Source organism: Ovis aries, chromosome 23, assembly GCF_016772045.2.
Source record: "Ovis aries strain OAR_USU_Benz2616 breed Rambouillet chromosome 23, ARS-UI_Ramb_v3.0, whole genome shotgun sequence".
NCBI classification, from domain to species: Eukaryota; Metazoa; Chordata; class Mammalia; order Artiodactyla; family Bovidae; genus Ovis; species Ovis aries.
The window spans coordinates 45,702,123-45,721,925 of record NC_056076.1 but is presented as its reverse complement, the minus strand read 5'-3'; the positions used below and the strand labels follow the sequence as shown (position 1 = coordinate 45,721,925).

Here is a 19,803-nt window from a genome sequence, read left to right as displayed (position 1 = left end):
AATATCAATAATCTCAGATATGCAGATGACACCACCCTTATGGCAGAAAGTGAAGAGGAACTAAAGAGCCTCTTGATGGAAGTGAAAGAGGAGAGTGAAAAAGCTGGCTTAAAACTCAACATTCAGAAAACTAAGATCAAGGTATCCAGTCCCATCACTTCATGGCAAATAGATGGGGGAACAGTGGAAACAGTGGCTAACTTTATTTTTCTGGGCTCTAAAATCACTGCAGATGGTGATTGCAGCCATGAATTTAAAAGATGCTTACTCCTTGGAAGGAAAGTTATGACCAACCTAGACAGCATATTGAAAAGCAGAGACATTACTTTGCCGACTAAGGGCTGTCTAGTCAAGGCTATCATATATGGATGTACTATGAAGAAAGCTGAGTGCCGAAGAATTGATGCTTTTGAACTGTGGTGTTGGAGAAGACTCTTGAGAGTCCCTTGGACTGCAAGGAGATCCAACCAGTCCATCCTAAAGGAGATCAGTCCTGGGTGTTCTTTGGTGGGACTGATGTTGAAGCTGAAACTCCAATACTTTGGCCACCTGATGCAAAGAGCTGACTCATTTGAAAAGACCCTGATGCTGGGAAAGATTGAGGGCAGGAGGAGAAGGGGACGACAGAGGATGAGATGGTTGGATGGCATCACTGACTCGATGGACATAGGTTTGGGTGGACTCAGGGAAGCCTGGCGTGCTGTGGTTCATGGGGTCGCAAAGAGTCGCACACGACTGAGTGACTGAACTGAACTGAACTGATGCTTCTCTCAAACAATGAAGGAGTTGAGTGCCTCTGACTCTTGGCAGGGGTCCCCTGGCCCTGTGAGGTGGGCTGTTCTGACTGTGAATACCTCTGATTACCAGAACCCTTGGACCCATGGAACTGACATCGAGCCCCTGGGTTTTACCCATTGCGGGTTCCAGTTTTGTCCATCCTGTGGGCATGGACACATGCCCTTCCTGTCTCACATGAGTGCACTTCAGATGTTGATTCCAAGCCTTCCTTTCTCTGGGATGGACCTCTGGAGCTTCCTTCCATTTTTTTTTACCAGTCAAGGCCCCAGACTCTCTGCTGTCCTGATACAGTGACAGAGGCACCAAAGGCAGGGATGTCACTTATCCTTGCTGAGTCAGGCTGGTTCCTGGGCCGGGGGCTCCGGGGTGATCCCTGAGCCAGTGGATAGCTGCTGAAAGGAAGAAATCAGCTGTGCGGGGCTCAGTGGACATGGGAATGGGGACAGAATAGGCCCATGGGCTGGTGGACCATCCCCAGGGAGACCAGGGAGGGGATAAGGCCAGAAGAGCCCTGGTCTCTAGACAGATAAACTGGGGAAGGGAGGAAGGGGCCTGGCCAGCTGTGGGGCCAAGGTGAGAGGTGCTGCTCTCAGGGCCGATTGTGTAAGAGGTTGGCTGAGCCCTCCCTCTTGTTAGGGACGGCCCAGAGCTTTTCTTGGCAGCTCCAGCCCAGTGAGTCTGATGTGGGCTCAGAGGAGCCTGACTCACTGGGGCCAGAGGGTCAGGCAGGGTGGACGGGAGTCAGGAGACACAGCTTCTCTGGGCCCTCTGCAGACTGTCTGGGGTTAGATGGCTGTTGGCCAGCATGCTGGGGGGCTGCATCTTTCTAGGCTCTTCCTCAGGGCCAAGCCTGGAGCCTGCAACTGGGGATTTAACCAGGGCCCTCTGCTGGAAGTCTCAAGACTCTACGTGGGGCAGAGGTAAGAGACCAGACTTTTGATCTCTTCCTTAGGTATTAGCTTGTGTTTGGAAGGACATTCAGAGGGGCTCACCACACCCTTCTCAGCTGACACTTTTCAAGTGGGATGGCCCTTCCATGAGCCAGGTACGGAACTCCTGCCTCACCGTGCCAACAGCAGTGATTACCAGGCCAGCGTTGTTTCCTTCGAGGCCTCTGTCTACGTCAGTCTATTCTCTCCCTCTGGGCCAGGCCAGCTCCCCACTGGTGATGGACAAAGGATCTTAAAACACTAGGTAGGTCACGCCACAGCTCAAAAAGATTCCAAGTCGCTCCAGGTCTGGGTGTCTCATTACCTCTGGACATGATACTCTGGGCCTGGGAGTGACGGGGGCCCAGAGTACAGGACAGCACGCTGCTCTGGATGTCTGGGTAGGAAATAGCTGTATATTTAAGCAAGCATGGCATATAAAAAAGTACAGTGCAAAATTTTTACTTAAAAAAAAAAAAAACAAACCATTTCTAAGTCTGTAGCAACCTAAAGGCTGCTTTAGGTGTGTTTGCCTGGGAGGAGGTATCGTGTGCCCCCATCACTTGGGGCTTCTTTGGGGAAACGCTAAGCAGCACTGAGGGTGGCACCTGTCCTTACTCCCCACAGCTAAGCCTCAGGGCTGGACCTGAGCACACGCTCCTGTCCTGGGGGAGGTCTCCACTGGCCCCACGGCCTCCTCAGGCTCGATTCTATGGCATGTGTGTAATTCTCCATTATCTGCCCTGATCCTGTCCTGAGCTTGGCCGGGTCATCACCATGGTGCCCTCCTGACCATCCGGAGGCACTCTGACCTGTGCGGTGGTTGGGATCTGTTTCATAGCACAAGAATTACACACGTCTCTCTCTCTCTCTCACACACACACATAGCATTCACACTATGAACCCTGCCACTTCTGCACTGCTGTAAACCTTCATGCACACAGCATTTCATACTTGACAGAGCACCTTCCTGACGATCACTGCATTTGTTTCCTCAAATGATCCCACAGCGTGGGGAGAGTGGTAGAGCAGTGTACTCCTCTCACTACAGGTCCAGAGCAGTGATGGTCGCTGCTTGAAGTCACATGGGGTGGACACGGGAGCTGGGGCTGACCCTGCCGCCTAATGCCCGGACCTGGGTTCTTCCTGCATCACTGTCAACCCTGCTGACAGCCCTGGACTGACAACCCCTGGACTCTTCTCTAAGGATGGCCCTTTGCCCCCAGGCAGAGACCAAGGGCCTGGCTGTACATGGTTTAGGTTTTTGAATGCAGTGTGTACAAACACACGCTTCCTTTCAGGCTGGACCACCGTGTGAGCTGGCACTCTGTGTAACCAGGGTGGCATGTAGTCCAGCCCTGTGGCAGGGAGAGAGTTCTGTACTTGAGCTCTCCAAAGGGCTTCATTTGGCATGTCCGTAAGGCCTCTGAGCTACCCCCTTTCTTTTCAACAAAACCTTGATAATTTTCTTTCCTGCACAGATGTTTGTTTTCTAAAGCAACGCTGATTAGAGTGGGGAGTCAGGCTGTCCCTGGGAGGTTGCAGAAACTAGGACAGATCCCATCAGGTGCTGTCCCTGGAGCCTCGTAACTCAGGTAAAACAGAGTCGGGTGAATATTGAAGGCCTCTGTGGACAGAGTGGAGGTGTTTAGAATCAGGTGAGGGGTGCTGATAAGAGGGGGCGAGGAGTCAGTTAATGGTTCATTCTTAAGCATCAGCTGAAGGATCAGCTGGGCTGGATTCTCCCAGGGCAGCCTCCTGCCTGTCCATCCTCTGTGACTTCAGACTGTGCTTCTCAGTAATGTGCTTAGGAGTCGGCTTTCCCTCAGTCTCCCAGTCTTCACAATTAGCTTCACATAAGCCATTTTCTGCACATGATGAACCCAAGCCACTGTTTTCAGCTGGTTTGGTGGGAACTAAGTAGGGAAGAGTTGTTTTCAAAGCACCTCCCCTTTCCTTTCAGCCAGATGTGAATTCTCCTTCCTTTAAACCCTGAGAGCCAAGATCCTCAACCTTGACAGCACATGGTCATCATCTTCCTCTAGGGAGCTTTAAAAATGCTGCTGCCTGGGCTCCTTCTCCAGAGATTCTGACCTGAGTGGTCTGGAGGTGCAGCGTGAGATGCTTCAAAACTCCCCAGGGTTACTGACTTGTAGCGCAGATGGAGATGCACTGACCTAGTTCTCTGTGTCTGTCTTTGCTGTCTGGTCAAAGTGAGTGATGAACATCAGCTCCAGTTCTAAATACAGGAGCTCAGCCCCACCTGCAGAAGCAGAATCTGCATTTGAGCAAGAGCCCCAGGTCTGCTCTTTCAGGTCTGAAGGGCACAAGTGAAGGGGTCTCACCTGGGCATGGTGGCAGAGGGCCTAGAAAAGATCTTCATTCATTTCAGAACCTCTGTTTAGGGGTCTAAGCATTCAGCAAACAAGCAAAACCAGATAGATATAGGAACAGCAAAACCAGATCAAAACAGAGGTTATTTAGAGGTAAACGTAATCTATGTCTTCTGTTTCCCGATGAAAGGACATGTCAAACATCCGTCTTTTCCAGTGTGTGTGTCTTGACCTGAGAAGCTAAGTCCCTGCTTCCCAAATGCAACCTGCACAGGTCATAGCAACAGCCTACTCCCGAGGAAGCGAGTTATGGGGTGGCACGATTTCAGAAATAAATATGTACTGCCTATGGAAACAGAGGCTCATTCAGTTGTTGGAATATTGAAATCCAATGCTCACCTTGCCTTGTAAATCTATATGAGAGCCATAAAGAGGGGAGACACAGAAGGGCTGTTGATTTGACCAGCCCTAAAGAGAACAGAAGTGTGGCCCCACACCGGGGTTAGTGGAAGTTAGGGGGCTTTGGTGGTGGTGTCCTCATGGAGCCTTGCCAGAAGCTTCAATGGGGGCTGAAGGCCGCAGGAGGCACCAGGGAAGACCCCTGGTGGATCAGGCGATTAGTGGGACTCTCAGAGAGGAGAGGACAGAGAGATTCCCACCTGATATGGAAAGGGACCTTTCGTGGAGAGAGTGAGAAGAGAAATACTGTTGGGATAGGCAGAGGGGAAGGCAAAAGTGGAGGACTGGAGAATTCCAGACACAAGGAAGAAGACGACGAGGGAGAAAAAGTGTGACTGAGGCGAGGACGGATGAGAAAGCGAAGTCACAGCGCAAGAGACACTGACACACTGGTCGTAAAGGAAAGGCTGAGGAGGCAGGCAGACTGACGGGGCGAGGCCAATCGACGCCCTGGAGCCAGTTGTCTCTGCTCTGAAGGGGCAACGACCTTCACACTGTCACACCCCTGGCCTGGCTTCCTCCCTCCTCCCACTTGCATGAGTTGAGTGAAGGATGGACGAGAGAATTGAGCACTTCTCTTCACTGGCCTATGCGTGGCTCCTGGCATATCATCTGAACTCAGAAATGGACCCTGGGCCAGCTATCTAAGAAGGAAAACCAGAGCTTAACAATTCCAGCTTCATTCTGCCCTTGCTCCCCCCTTATGACTAATAAGACTGACAAAACGAGCTTTCTTCAGATGCCCGAAGAAGTCACTTGGGGTTGCCTCAGTTGAGTGACAAGGAATGTGTACATTTGGAAGTGGCTGAACACATTTGCCAAGATGCTTGTCCTCTGACCCCATGAGGCTTGACTGAGGTAATGGGAGAGCTAAGTTGGCTATATTTAAACGGCCAAAAAATCTGAAGGGATGGAATTTGTCTGGACATCACTGGAAAGTAAACTGAGCTTGTTGTGAAATCTCCGAAGATGTGTTTTCTCTTGAGTATCTGAGAGGAGGGGTGAGGGTTATGAGCAAGTTCCACTGGGACGGAACAAAAAGTGCACGGAATCTGGAGCTCAGCCAGACTCCAGCTCTGCCGCTCACCGTGGTGCCACGTCGGACCCGGTCCGCCCTCACTGTGAAGCAGGATGTTGGTGACTGCCTTGCAAGGCCACGTGCAGAGGGCCTAGTGCACTGCCCAGCACTTGGTGGGTGTCAACCACCGTCAGTTCCTACCTCCCTTCACCCGCATGTTCTGGGGTTGTCCACAAATTCTAAAGACTCCAACCACCAGGGATTTTAAGAGTGGATTGATAGTGTAAATATTTAGATATGTTAATCTTTCAAAGTTTCTCTGTAGCAAGTCTTATATTGAATATTGCTGTTTCATTTGAAAGCGTCTGTTGAGCACCTACTGTGGGCCAGTCACTGGAGATTCAACAGTGAGTGAGAAAGAGCCCTTCTTGACTTAATGGAAGCCAGAAGATAACCTGTAAAGGCCCAGGGATGGGACTGTCTGGTTGCCACGAGGGTAGGGTAGGTTTTGGAGGTGGTCTCAGTGATGAGGGGCATCACTAGAATGTTTTGGAGAAAAACTGGGAAGGCTAAAAGTCCTTCAATATTCAGGACAAGCCTATATGACAAGTGGTTGTCCCAGTCAAATGCTCAGTGAGAAACCATCATAGACCAAGGGTGAAAAAAGTCATGGAAGCCAGAAACTTGTCTGTTAGTAGAAATTTTTAATATCATTGTTTCCCTAACATCAACTTTTAAGAGACCTTTGAATTGGGTGTGACGGGATCTCATAGCCTGTTTTCTTTCCTTTTTCAGGTTTTCTAGGCACTTCTCTTTTCTCGTAGGGCTTTTCTCTACATGATGATTGTGTTCATTTTTTGATAACGTTCCTAATTCCTTCATGCACAAAGCTCATGCAACCAATTGTGAATTAAGAAGTGGGATTTACTCAGGATTCTCGGCTTCCACAGACCCCCTTGATCAGTGGTTTGCCTCTACAAGGGGTCTAGCTTTGATTAGCGGTGCACATGAGGATCACTGATTTGGGAGAAGATAAATGGCTCACTGGGGATCTGAAACCACCGCTGTCTTTGGCAGTATTACATCTCACGAGGCTGAGAGTTAGGAAAATGCCTCTAAAAACTGATGACCCATCTATAACATCTTCAAGGGATTCTGAAGTTTTAAGATATGCACATTTTTGTGAATACCCAGTAAAAATGAGTTGACAATATAGCCCATCCAATAATCATATTCTTTTAATTTATGCCCCTCTTTATCATGTTCACAAAATCATATATACTCATTGTGAAAACTTCAACTATTGATGAGTACAGGAAGAGAGCAAATACTTATTCCATTGTGCAGATGCAGAAAAGGTCATCATAAACACAGGGGGACTATCCTTCCAAACAACTCTTATATTCACAAGTAGCCAGAGAAATGGACAGACAAGAATAATTTTCTAGAAATAGGATCATGCCTCACAAGTTATTTTTTAAAGTTAAAAGTATTATATTTAATTTTTTGTGACATCAACAAAAGAAAAATGGATTAAAGAAATTGCTAAACTTCAGGTAAATGTTTATTTATCATGGGAAATATTTTTGCTTTTTATAATCTTTAAGGCTAAAAAAACAGAAAAATTACTTGGAAAAAATTCATGAATTCAGTATTGTTAAAAAAAATTCCAGATTTCATACTTAGGTAATATTGATTACATCTTCTCTAAGAAAAATGAGGAAATTGGTTTTCTTATACTTTTATCAGTGTTTACTAATTTTATTACCATTATTCTTTTTGCCTTCTTAAGGTTTATACCATTTCATTTTATTCTTTAATTGTAATTCAAACTCATCATCTATCTTTATTTATCTATCCAGAGAAAAAAGAGCTAATAGATTAGACTCTTATCAAATGTGGCAGCTCAGCCTCCAAAGTGGGGCTCAACGCTCTTCACTTACTTGTATCTCGGAGCTTATCTGCATAAACAGCGGGACATGGTAGAAATGAGGGTCTATGACCTCTGAGGCTGTGTTATAAAAGACAGCCTTGCACTTCTGTCTCACTTGCTCTAGGGGAAACTGCTGCCACGTCATGAGGACACTCAAGCAACTTTAGGAATTTCTCATGGAGAGGAACTGAGATCTCTTGCCAACAACCAGCATCAGCTCACCAGCTAAGTCACCTTGGGAGTGGGTCCTCCAGCCCCGGCCAAGCCTTCAGATGAGCCTTGCTGACATCCTGACTGCTGTCTTATTAGAGACCTTAAGTCAGAGTGACACAGTTGTGCTGCTCCTGGATTCCTGGATAAGACATTCTGAGAATAATAAATGTTTATTGTTCTTTTAAGCTGCTAAATTTTGGGGAATTTGTTCCACATCATTAGATAATGAATACACCAGCCATTTATACCTCTTCAAGGATCTGATTAGCCAGTTAGCAGGAATATAGAAAGGCATATTTTTTAATAGAGAAAAAGGTTCTTGGGGAGAAGGAAGGAACCAATATCTATTGAATACCTACAACGTGGTAGGTATTGTTACCCTATGTTATCTTATTTAACCCTATAGCAACCCTGTAGAATTGTGCAGAGGGTACTTGCTTGCCAGCTCGGAGGTAGTCTGCTGCAAAAATGTAATGACAGGACCTATAAAAAAACATCCGTTTGCCTCACACTTTTGCAGGAAATTTGTTTCCTATCAGTTGAACCTCATGGGGCAGAAATTTTTCTGGGAAAAAATATTGACTGGGAATCAGCTGTGAAATACAATCAACCCACTAATTGAGTAATGTATGTATCCAGGCCTGTGGCTCATTCTGTAGGGACATACCTGAGAAGTACTAACCAGTATTACCTTCAAGGAGGCAGAGACAACACTTAAGTCCAGGAGTAGAATCAGAAAGCAAAGTGAGAAAGTACTGACACAGTTAAAGTGCTCCATCATTTGATTATTTGGCTTTCCTTAACAAGAGCCTCTCATTTGTTAGGTTGTACCCATGAAGAACATGAAATATATGATTTCTGTTCTCTGGGAACTAAGGGATGGTTAGACATGCAAAAATGATGTAGGTTGCATTATTTGGAAGACTCCCATGGTGGGGTGGAAACTGTAGCTTGGCTTTCCCAGTCTTCTTTCTAGGGTACCTTACTTTACCCAATAGTCTGAAAAGTTAAAATAAAAATTGTCAGCTTCCCTTGCAGCTAGGCTTTAGAAGAAAACCAGTTTTTTTTTTTTTTTTTTTTCAATTAGAAGTATTTAGGAAAAATTTAGAAGGTAAGAGTGTAGCAGTCTTTAACTGTTTTCTGATGAAAGTCAGGTCATGAACATATGATGTTTTCTGCCACGCAGGGAGTTCAGCTGCCAGCTTTGGGGGTTTGAGAAGTAGTAGGTGTAGTGACTGTGATTCTGGCATCCTGATTTTTGGAATACAGTTGTGGGTTTTTGAATTCAAGTTTCAGTGGTGGTCTCAGAGGTAAATCAGTTTTGTAGTGTCCAGGAGTAATTTCTGGCCTAACCTAGAGAGCTCCCTCTTACAACTCTGCCTCAAATTTTGTATGCCCTAAATAAATACGTATGTTAAATCCCTTTTTGCTTACAATGACTGTAGGGTTTTCTGTTTCATGTAGTGAACCTTGACTGATAAATGCTATAAGAAAAAACTCAGTGTTCAGAGTTCGAGCAGGGGATAGAAGGGAAAGGGAAATAAGAAAGGAATTTTTGGAAGATGTAACTTTTTTAGCATAAAGAAATAAGGATTTCAGACAGGCCAGAGGAGAGATGAGGGCACCCAGGTGGAAGTGAGTAAAAGAGCCCATTTCTCCTTCTCCCAAGCTTGTACCTATCACTTTCCACCCTTCAGCAGGGTGGGTTATGTTTTTCAGTAAGGCCTAGGTTTGAATGGGAGAAGGAAATGGCAACCCGCTCCAGTATTCTTGCCTGGAGAAGCCTGTGGACGGAGGAGCCTGGAGGGCTGCTGTCCATGGGGTTGCGCAGAGTCGGACACGACTGAAGCGACTTAGCAGCTACAGCAGCAGGTTTGAATGAACAGTTTCTTGGAGTTTCTGTTTGCTGTCACTGGAAAGTGTGTTGTTTCAATATGGGATTTAATTCCCAGAACACAGACTCTCATGGAGCCCCCTCATGGATCCTGTAAAGACAAATACATCTGGAGAAGGTAATGCTTTTCCTTTCCTGCTGCCTTCCTTCATCACCCCCCTGGAAACTGCAGGCTGCTGTCCGGGCTCAGCTCCCGATCACCAGCTTCCCCCAGGGAGGATAAAACAGAGGGACCAGGTGTTCTCTGACATGGCAAATCAGAAGAAAAATCACTGTACTGGGAGCGAGGAGACCTGGGATCTAAATTTAGCTCTGCTGCCTACTGGTTGTTTAACCTTGGGCGGGTTTAATTAATAACCAAATCTTTACTATCTTGTGAATTTGCCCACTTCGCTCCATTTAAAAGCCTGCAACCTTATCACTTCTCCTGTTACACCTCCTGATATCTGTGCATGCTCCACGATCCATTCTCCTAGATGCATCCAGCATAATCTTGTAAGAATGCAAATAGGGTCATATCCACTTTTGACTCTTCAGTGCTTCCCAGTGCCCCCAGGTTGCCAAAACTCCTGGGCAGGACCTTCAGTCTGGTTTGGTCTCAGTGACCCTCTTTACCCTTCTCTTCAGAAAAGGCTGTGTTTTAAGGTGAACTAGAGTCAGTGGTTCCTAAATGGGGGTATTCATACTGAGCGGTACATAAGACAGTCCACTGGGATGTGGCTAGAAAATACTAGAAGTTCTATGTGTTTTTTCTAGGATTTACACAAAATGGACAGTTAATTAATGACACCTGCACAGAGACTTCAGTTTATAAAGAAAGATTGAATTAGATAAGCCCACATAAATTCCAAGAAAGGGATGGGACTATTGTTTCCTCAGTTCTGATTATAAACTCATTATCAGCCACATTAGGAAGTAAAGGCAATGTCAACCTAATTAGCCAAGATGAGAATTAGGCCAAAAAAGGGTCAAAATAATGAAGTTGACTTTATAAAGGATTTACATTCACTGTCATTAAAAATGACCCTCACCTAAGTATGTATGGTGCCTTGACATATTGGCTGCTATACGTGAATGAATATAAATTATAATTAAATAACCATATTGGGGTGCCTGCTCAAAAATATTTTCTGGTATAATTGGGTAGTAAAGAAATTCAGAGACCACTGAGTTACACATAGACTTAGGTCTAGATGCTCTAAGAATCTGCCCTAGATCCAATAAATGAACCCTGGCTTAATGAAATAATGTGAACTTCTTGGTTATTGGTGATTTTACTGCATTTATAAAGTGGAGTTGTTTCTGTGCAGTATATTCTCAGTGTGTGCTAAAAGAGTAGACTTGAAAATTTGGAATATTTTATTTGCAAAATCATTTGATCTGGATATTGTCTGATACTCAAATTTTAAAAAAAGGTAGATATTATGTACCATTCAAAATTATGTCCCTAATAGGATGGGTTACCGTACCCTGCCCCCTGTGATGGTGAATTGCTTCCTGACATTAGGACCAATTGGATCTCACACCTGTCCATCATTTAGAACCCAGCAAGCAATGCCCTTTTTGAACCACAGCCATTGTTGAAGTAATTTGTTTACCCCAGCCATCAGAATACAGTCAATAAACTGCAGGGACTGACAAAGTGGCACTGTATAGGCAGCACAGGAAAATTGGAAAAGTGAATTGTAGGTGGTATGTGACCAGCAATAAATAATCAGCTTATTCCCATTGCAGCTATGTCTATGACCAGGAGAAAAATCTGACTAGTGGAAAATTTGAATCAAACCAAAGTGGGTCATTTAATTCTGTATGAATATCCCTGAGAGTGAATATGCTCTGATTCTCTAAGCAAGATGTCTCTCCACAATACCTGGTTTTGTTAAAACCATGTCTGTTGACACCTGGACTCTGAAATTACAGTTGGCTCTCCATACCATGGCATCTGCATCCCCAGATACAGAGAGCAGACTGCACTATGCCATTTTACATAAAGGACTTGAGCATCTGCAGATTTTGGTATCCACTGGGGTCCAAAAACCAATCCCCTGCTAGTATGGAGGGACCACTGTATGTCGTTAGTGATTTACTCTTCTGAGCTAAACATAGACCTCTTCGGGTACCTTCTGTTGGAAAACAGGCAGCTCTAGAAAGAGCACAGTGAGTCAAACATCCCTCAATGTGACTTGGCCTAGTAAATGGTTCCCCCTCTGGGGAGAGCTCTCAGACAGTATTAGGGCTCCAGGATCCTGGGAGGGGATCTAGGAGGAGGTGGGGAGCTGCTAGGGAGGGAGGGGAGTAAAGGCAGAGAAGCAGAGTGCCAAAGGCCAGCGTTAAAGGTTTTGTTTGTAACCAAGCAAGAACCTGATTTTAACCCTTTAGTATTCTTGCCTGGAGAATTCCATGGATAGGCAAGGCAGGTGGGCTACAGTCCATGGGATCACCAAAACTTGGACACGACTGAGCGACTAACACTTTTACTTTTCCCTTTTTCAGGTCAAAAATGGACTATTTCCAACACTGAGTTTTTCATAATCCTCCAGACTTGGGTAGGAATCACATCTTTCAGAATTAATTCAGTGTGATAGAACATTCAAGGAGGCCCAGTAAATTCTAACTTCCAGTTTTTGGTGCACTTGCCATTGGCTTGTTTGTTGATGGGCAATCCAGGCACATTCAGACTCTAGGCAATCACCCCATTTTCTTATCAGTTATGGACAAATGAGAGACAGGAAGGGGAATTTCTAGGGAAAATGGATAAATGGTCTTCAACACAAAATTGTTGTGTGATTAGGGGTTATCTGTCGAATCTCTTGCAGGATCCCATTTCTCATCGTTATTGTGGATGATTGAGCATGATATTGTGGCCATTCTGATGGCATCTTTCAGAAGATTTCATTTCTGATGTTCACTTGCCTGCTTGTTCAGCAAGCTGACATATCTATTCAATACTGCATCCCCTCCCGCAACACACACAACTGATGGATTTCAGTAGATGTAGTAGATTAGTAGTGAAAAAAATCAAAGTAGTTTGACAAAAATGTCTGCTTTTGATAGAATTTATTAGCCATTTGCTAACTAAATCGATCAGCTATTTTTATCTTGATTTTTTTTTGTTTTTGTTTTTAGACATAACAAGTTCAGCTAACTAAAAAGACCAGGTGTCTAATCGACTTGGCTGGTTGTGCTGACAGTTATTTGATATGACATCAATTGACTCAACTGACGGGAATTTGAATGAGTTCAGTCAAAATGTTTGAATCCATCAGCGGGGAGTGTCAACCGATTTTTGCTCTGGAGAAAGCACTCAGAGTCTGCCTTTTTCAAGGAGGAAGTACAGGCTGTTTGGCCTCAAGAAACAAAAAATCAAGAGGAGAACTCTTTGAAAGACCCTGAGTGATTTTTTTTTTTTTTTAATGTCTTCTGATCTCTGTAAGGACCTGAGTTTCTCCAGGGAACAGAAATCTATGTGCCCCATTAGAATTCCATGTTTTAAGTCTTTGGGGAGGCTGGTGGCAGCAGAAATGAATCTGAGGGTAGATGTGTTCTATGTTACAGCAGAGACCTCACACTAACTCTGTCCTTAGGGTGTCCAGAGCCAGACCGTGGAGAAGCCATGTCTACTGCTAAAATGAGTGTTCAGTGTCCATGATCTGCACTCCTCAGCCTGCCTCAAACTTCTTTTTCTACCCTCCTTCTTTTATCAGAGTGTCTAATGCCCTCATACTGTCCCTCTCTAGGGCAAATAATAGCCTCTAATACCCCTCAGGAAAGAAAGTGAAGTCGCTCAGCCGTGTTTGACTCTTTGTGACCGCATGGACAGTAACCTGCACCAGGCTCCTCCATCTGTGGGATTTTCTAGGCAAGAGTACTGGAGTGGGTTGCCATTTCCTTCTCCAGGGAATCTTCCCAACCCAAGGATCGAACCCAGGTCTCCTGTATTGTAGACGCTTTGTCGTCTGAGCCACCAGAGAAGTCCATACCCTTCAGGAAGAAGTGGCAAGTCATTCCGCTCACTAGCCCTCCCCGAGACAGATTACACTCCCTTCAGAGACTGGCACTTCAGCAGGTGCTGTGAGCCAGGCCTGTGCCAAGCACTTCACACGTGCTGCCTTGTTTCACGGTCCCAACAACCCCTGACCGTCACAGGCCTCATCCGCAGCTTTGCAGAGTTTATGAATTAAACGTCCTTGGCTGAAGTTTGGAGCTGGAGTTCTGGCAAGTTTCTGGGTATGTTTGGCTTGCTCTAGGCAGTGAACTGACACTCCTGGAACAGGCCCCCAGATCCCAGAATGACAGAGACCCTCGGGCATCTTGTATGGCCACGCACCCCCTCACCTAGAGAGAGTTGCTGCAGTGGTCAGTGATAAAGCTCTGACCGTTCAGATCCTTCAGACAGCCCTGCCAAAGTAGCAGCTTCTTTGATAAGACCAAAGGAAATGCCCCCGACCTTGTCCGAGGAAGCACATGTCACGCACTTTAGTTCGGCAGGAAAGACTCAAGAGCTTGAGGGTCACTGAGGCTGTGTCTCATCGAGCTGAGAGAGCCTGGACCCTTTGCTGCAGTGCTGCAATTCTTGCACCTGGACAAATGTCTCCTTGAGCATCAAAATGCAAAGAAACTATATGGGACTAAAAATAACTGCATGCTTGTGCAGTTGGGGCAAATTCTGGACCAAAAGATACCAAAAGACCAAAGAAACAAACCCTCCACTTCTGAAGAGCTGGGAGCAAAAACTGGGTGTCAGGAACAAAACCAGGTACTAAGCACACCCCCTGCACCTTATACCACAAAGGGGTGGACAAACCACTGAAGCCACCCTTGTAGCCCAGCATGTGGACACACCCTTATCCTCACCCCATATAAAGAAGAAGTTGCCCACTCCCTCGGGGAGCCCACAAACAAGGGAACTTGTTACTTGCTCTTGCTCCCTGTTGCTGCAGCGGGGGCCCAAATGAAGCCTTGCCTGGATTTCTTGTGTGACCTCTAGAATTTCTATTGATTGAGGAAGGCCAAAAACCCTGGCTGATATCAATATTACAGATTTGATGTTCGTTCCCCAAGCAGTGCTTACTAATGGGTCAGTCTGATCGATGCATTTGGGGGAAAACATCATGCAGAATTTTCCTCCAATGGCATTCATTCAGCAAACATCTGCTCAGTGGCACAGATGTCAGCTGGGCTGGGGGCATCCTCTGGATCGCTAGCCCATCGCACTAAACACAGAAGAAAACTCTGCTGGAATTAGCCAATGAGATCAAAGCACTTGCACCCAGACTCAGAAAACATTACTAAAGTGATCTGAGTGCTGAATTGGTCCAACCTTGTCCCTTTCTGTGTGGCCACTGAGCAGTTCCATTACAAAACATGCGCACTGTCCTCTCTGGAGATACAAGGTTGGGGTCAGTTGCCTGGCAAGGGGTTGAGGAAAGTCCCGTAAAGGAGGCGATGGTTCTGGTCAGTTTCTCTCGCCTGTCTTCTCTATTGTAGGTGACCCCGGTGCTTGTATACAATGGACTTTGATGACTCCATGTTTTTTCCCCACAACACCCGCATGTGGCAGGTTAGGCTGACAGAGACTAAGGGTCTGTCCATTGTCACACAGCCAGTGGGTGCCTGGTTCTGTAGGATGGTGTGTGTTGGGGTGTGCTCTCTCTTTCGCCTGTTCCATAAGATGACGTAGCAAGGTGCTGATACCCCTGGGCAGGACCAGCCAGATTTGTTGGGATAAAGGACAGCATAGTGATGAGGTGAAGGATGGGGCTCTGGAGCCAGATGACTAAGTCTGAGTCTCAGTGTTCACCCCACTTTCCAGTACCATGATTTTGGCCATGAGTTCTCTCATGTGTGAAATGAGGATTGTGGTTAATATTGGCCCGGAGTCAGCTTCATGGGCACACGACCAATGCGAGGGTATGCGCTTTTGAGCTTAAGAGGGACTGGGCTTGAGGTTTGATGCTCTATAATTGCCATCTTGAAACTCTTCATAACTCACATACCTTAAGTTATTAAAAATCTTGAATTTGTGCTTTGCGAGTGAAGTCTGATAGGAGAGTGGGTCACAAGGTGGGGAGGCTTGGATCCTCAGCTCACACTCGATGCTACCTCCCGCTGCCTCCCCTGGTCTCTCCTCACTGCTCCCCTGTCTCTGGGTACCCATGGCTTTGCCCAGCTTCTCCCTCTTTGCCCCGCATATGGGGACGGCTGCTGCCATCTCTGCACAGGTGTGTCTAGGTGCCCAGGTACAGAGGTGGGAGGTCAGAGCTGGGTGGTGCCCCCGAGGCACCTTGGCCATTCCTGGTACCAACTGAATCCTGGCCCAGGGGTGGCCGTTTCCTTAAGGGGTCACAGTTCACAAAAGGCTGGGGTCGAGAGCTTGGTTCAACTCTGGGGCAGGTGTGTGCATCTGAAGGATGGGGGTTGGGAATCTGGTAGCCAGTGGGCGTTTATCTGTATGCTGAGTGTCAGGGTGGGACCCTTGGTGTCTGGGAGAGTCTGCATTCACCTGGCTGGTGCAACATTATAGTATCAGATAAAAACACCATGACAGGCCAAGAAGGTGAGAGAGCGAGAAAACCACTCCAAGGAAGAGTGGGAAAACTTTTATATTTGAGTAACTTTGCTTTTAGATTTCTCCTGCTTTTTGGACAGGGGCCCCATAGTTTCATTTTGCACGAAGCCCCACAGGCTCTGTATCTGACCTGCATCGCCTTGGGGCTGTGGGGAGGGTTTTGGATGAGCAAGCACCTGAAAGTGCTGGGCCAGTGGGGGCCAGTGGGGGCGTGCTCAGTGTGATCTTGTCCATTTCCAGCTGGAGATGCTGACCAACTGTCAGGTTCTGCTCCTTTGGAGCAGCAAGGCTGCAGTCAAGTTCCCCAGGGGCGCCCCTCCACCCATCGAGCTCACAACAAAATAGAGCTCTTTTCCTAACTCCAGACATGCTTCTTTAAATTGGGCCAGGTATTGACAGGTAACTAGCTATGTTTGCAACAGACAGGGCAGGTCAGGGCCAGGGCTGTGGCAGGCATCTCACTGAATCCAACTGGAAGGAGAGCAAGGGGATCGTCATATGGTCACATCCACTGCGATTCAGCTCATTTCCATCATGATAATGAATTCAAGAACGAGCTTTTGAAATGAACTCTCGATCAGAAGGGAGGCGGTAATTGCACTGGTTATTAGCGATTACTCCTGGATGGGGGTTAGGGGTGTGAGCAATAGAATTAAATGAATTTCCTTTGAAAGTTCTGCTGCACAAAGTAAGAGATATAAATGCTACATTATGTGTTTAAAATACCTCCAGGGTTTGGTTTATAGACTTGTTTATATTTATATATTTATTTGAATGTTTATGGCTTTCTCTGTGTCATTTTCACATTGGTATCTCCATACTCATTATGGTTTTATGACCGCTTTTTGGAAATCAGTGGCTGAACACACCAGCACGTGATTTGATGGGAGAAGGAGATCCAGAAAACAAAAACAAGTTTAATATTGTAGTTGAGGGGAAGAGCCTTCCCTTGGGGTCAGAAAGTTAAAAATGAAGCTCGAAGTCTGTGCACGTTAGTTAGAATCTTGGAAAGTTACTGCTTAGTAGGCAGCTGTGCCATGCTTGTCACTTCAGTTGTGTCCAACTCTTTGCAGCCCTGTGGACTGTTGCAACCCTATGGAGCCCACCAGGCTCGGGTTCATGAGATTTATCAGGCAAGAATACTGGATTGGGTTGCCATGCCCTTCTCCAAGGGGCCTCCCCGACTCAGGGATCAAACCCAAGTCTTCTGCCTTACAGGTGGATTCTTTACTGTTGAGCCACTGAGGAAGCCCAGTAGACAGCCTAGTGATAGTCAAATTCCAGCCTCCAAAAGCTGGGGAGACAGAGGCCTTGAGAGGTTGAGGGGCTGATCAGGGCTCCTGAAGCTCATTGTCCAGAAATCAGGATGAGGGCCCAGCTCTCCAGATGTCCAGAGCTCCTCCAGACCTACTCTCCTTCCCTTCCTGTACACAGAGTGACTTTCCCATTGGGCATAGCAGGCACAGCCCAGGATACTTTTAAGGGTCTGCAAAAATGCTTTAGTTTCTTTAAAAATCATAAGTGAAAATGCATATAATTCAGCTAGGATTATTTTTATCTCAGTACCAGTTCAGTTCAGTTCAGTTGCTCATCTCAGTACCAACGCAGTCATAAAATACAATTTTTAATTTTTTTTATGGAAGAAGGGACTTATGAAAGTCAAGTGCCTAGGGCCCCCCACAAGGCATCATTTTGCCCTGCTGATACAGACCAACCAAGACAGCCATAGGAGAAATTCAGGGTTGGGGACCCAGTCTTCCAAACTGGCCCCTCCTCTTGGTGATGAGGCTCTGTTCCCTCCCCATCATGCTCCTTTTAAGTAAGCTCTTTTGTCTCAAATATCTTTTTGCCTCTTTGCCAAAAGGTCATTTCAAACAGGGAAGAGAGGCTCCAAATTACACATTAGAATGGGCAACAGGTGATAGAAATAAGCTACATGGGCAAATCTCTCAGTCATGTCTGACTCTTTGTGACCCCCACGGACTGTAGCCTGCCAGGCTCCTCTGTCTATGGAATTCTCCAAGTGAGATTACCGGAGCGGGTTGCCATTTCCTGGGCTTCCCAGGTGGGCTAGTGTTAAGGAACCCACCTGCCAATTCAGGAGACATAAGGGGTGCAGGTTCTATCCCTGGGTCAAGAAGATCCCTTGGAGGAGGGCATGGCAACCCACTCCAGTATTCTTGTCTGGAGAATCCCATGGACAGAGGAGCCTCGTGGGTCCACAGGGTCGCAAAGAGTTGGATGTGACTGAAGTGACTCAGCACATACGCATGCCATTTGCTACTCCATCTTCCTGATCCAGGGATGGAACCCACATCTCTTGTGTCTCCTGCATTGGCAGGTGGATTCTTTACCACTCCGCCAGCTGGAAAGCCTGGGCAAATCCACACTGAGCAGCAAACCTCTGCTGACTCAGTTCTGACCAGAAGACACTGGAAGGTCTCAATGGTATGTTTGAGTCACAGCTGCTGTGTGAATGCATGGGTGCCCATATATAGAAGGTTCCACGTGGTAAAATGCAAGGTGTGTTGCATGTCTCTGGGTGGGTGTGTATTGGTTGGCCTGCACCTCCTCAAACCTGACCAACCTTCAAGGTTCTCCCGTCTCAGTAAGATAGACAGTCACTCACAGCAGTAGACTGACTCTTTAAGTCACCTCTAAATTAATGTTTTGAAACCTCACCCACTCATGATGGAATTGAGAGGTGGGGCCTTGGGAGATGATTGGGCCTCAAGGGTGGAGCCCTCATGGATGGGATTAGTGCCCTTATGAACGAGGCCTCAGAGGCTTCCCTAGTCCTTTCTTCCATACGAGGACACAGTGCAGGAACCAGGAAGCCAGGTCTCACCACAGCTCAAATCTCCTGGCTCCTTCATCTTTGACTTTTAACGTCCAAAACTGTGAGGAATAGGGGCTTCCCTGGTAGCTCAGATGGTGAAGTGTCTGCCTGCAATGTGGGGGACCTGGGTTGGATCCCTGGGTCAGGAAGATCCCCTGGAGAGGGAAAGGGCAACACACTCTAGTACTTTTGCCTGGAAAATTCCATGAGGAGCCTGGTAGGCTACAGTCCATAGGATCTCAAAGAGTCAGATACAGCTGAGCACCTTCACTGGTGAGGAGCAGGATTGTTGTTTATAGACCACCCAGTCTATGGCATTTTGTTATGGTGGCCCAGACAGACTGGGCCCAGAGGGACTCAGGTCCCACATTCTCTCATGCTCCACACCCAGATGGACCATTATTCCTATTAGCGTCTCCTAAAAGTCACACGTACAATCAGCGTTTCTCATCACCTAGTTGCTAGGCGGCCAAGCTTAGGGGATTATCATGTCTCTCCCGCGTTATGTGAACAGCCATCTGACCAGGACCTGTCTCTCTGCCTTCTACTTCAGTCCAGCCAGTGGTCCTTCGGATATGTAGCTGGAAACCTACCCTTGCTCCCTGGGGACTCACCAGCAGACTCAGATACAAGTCAGAGGTGCTCTTCCACCCACCTGGCTTTTAGAACCTGGACTCCGGCTGCTTCTCTGACATCATCTCCTTCTTTGCTCCGAACACGTCAAGCTCACGTGTACTCCAGGACACTTGTATGTGCCGTTCCCTCTGCTTAGAATACCCTCCCCTGCTTAGCCATGGCTCCTCAGAGATGCATCCTCCG

The 19,803-nt window shown here is 46.7% G+C and overlaps 1 protein-coding gene and 1 long non-coding RNA gene across 4 annotated transcripts in view; one reads left to right on the top strand and one right to left on the bottom strand.

Moving 5' to 3' along the window:
* The window catches only part of SLC14A2 (solute carrier family 14 member 2), a 495,406-nt gene that overhangs the window by 72,245 nt on the left and 403,358 nt on the right, over window positions 1–19,803 (bottom strand). The window lies entirely within an intron of this gene.
* LOC105604496 (uncharacterized) lies at window positions 1,505–7,868 on the top strand. Its single transcript, XR_001024041.4, has 2 exons — window positions 1,505–1,718; window positions 7,595–7,868. It is a non-coding gene; the product is annotated as an uncharacterized LOC105604496 (long non-coding RNA).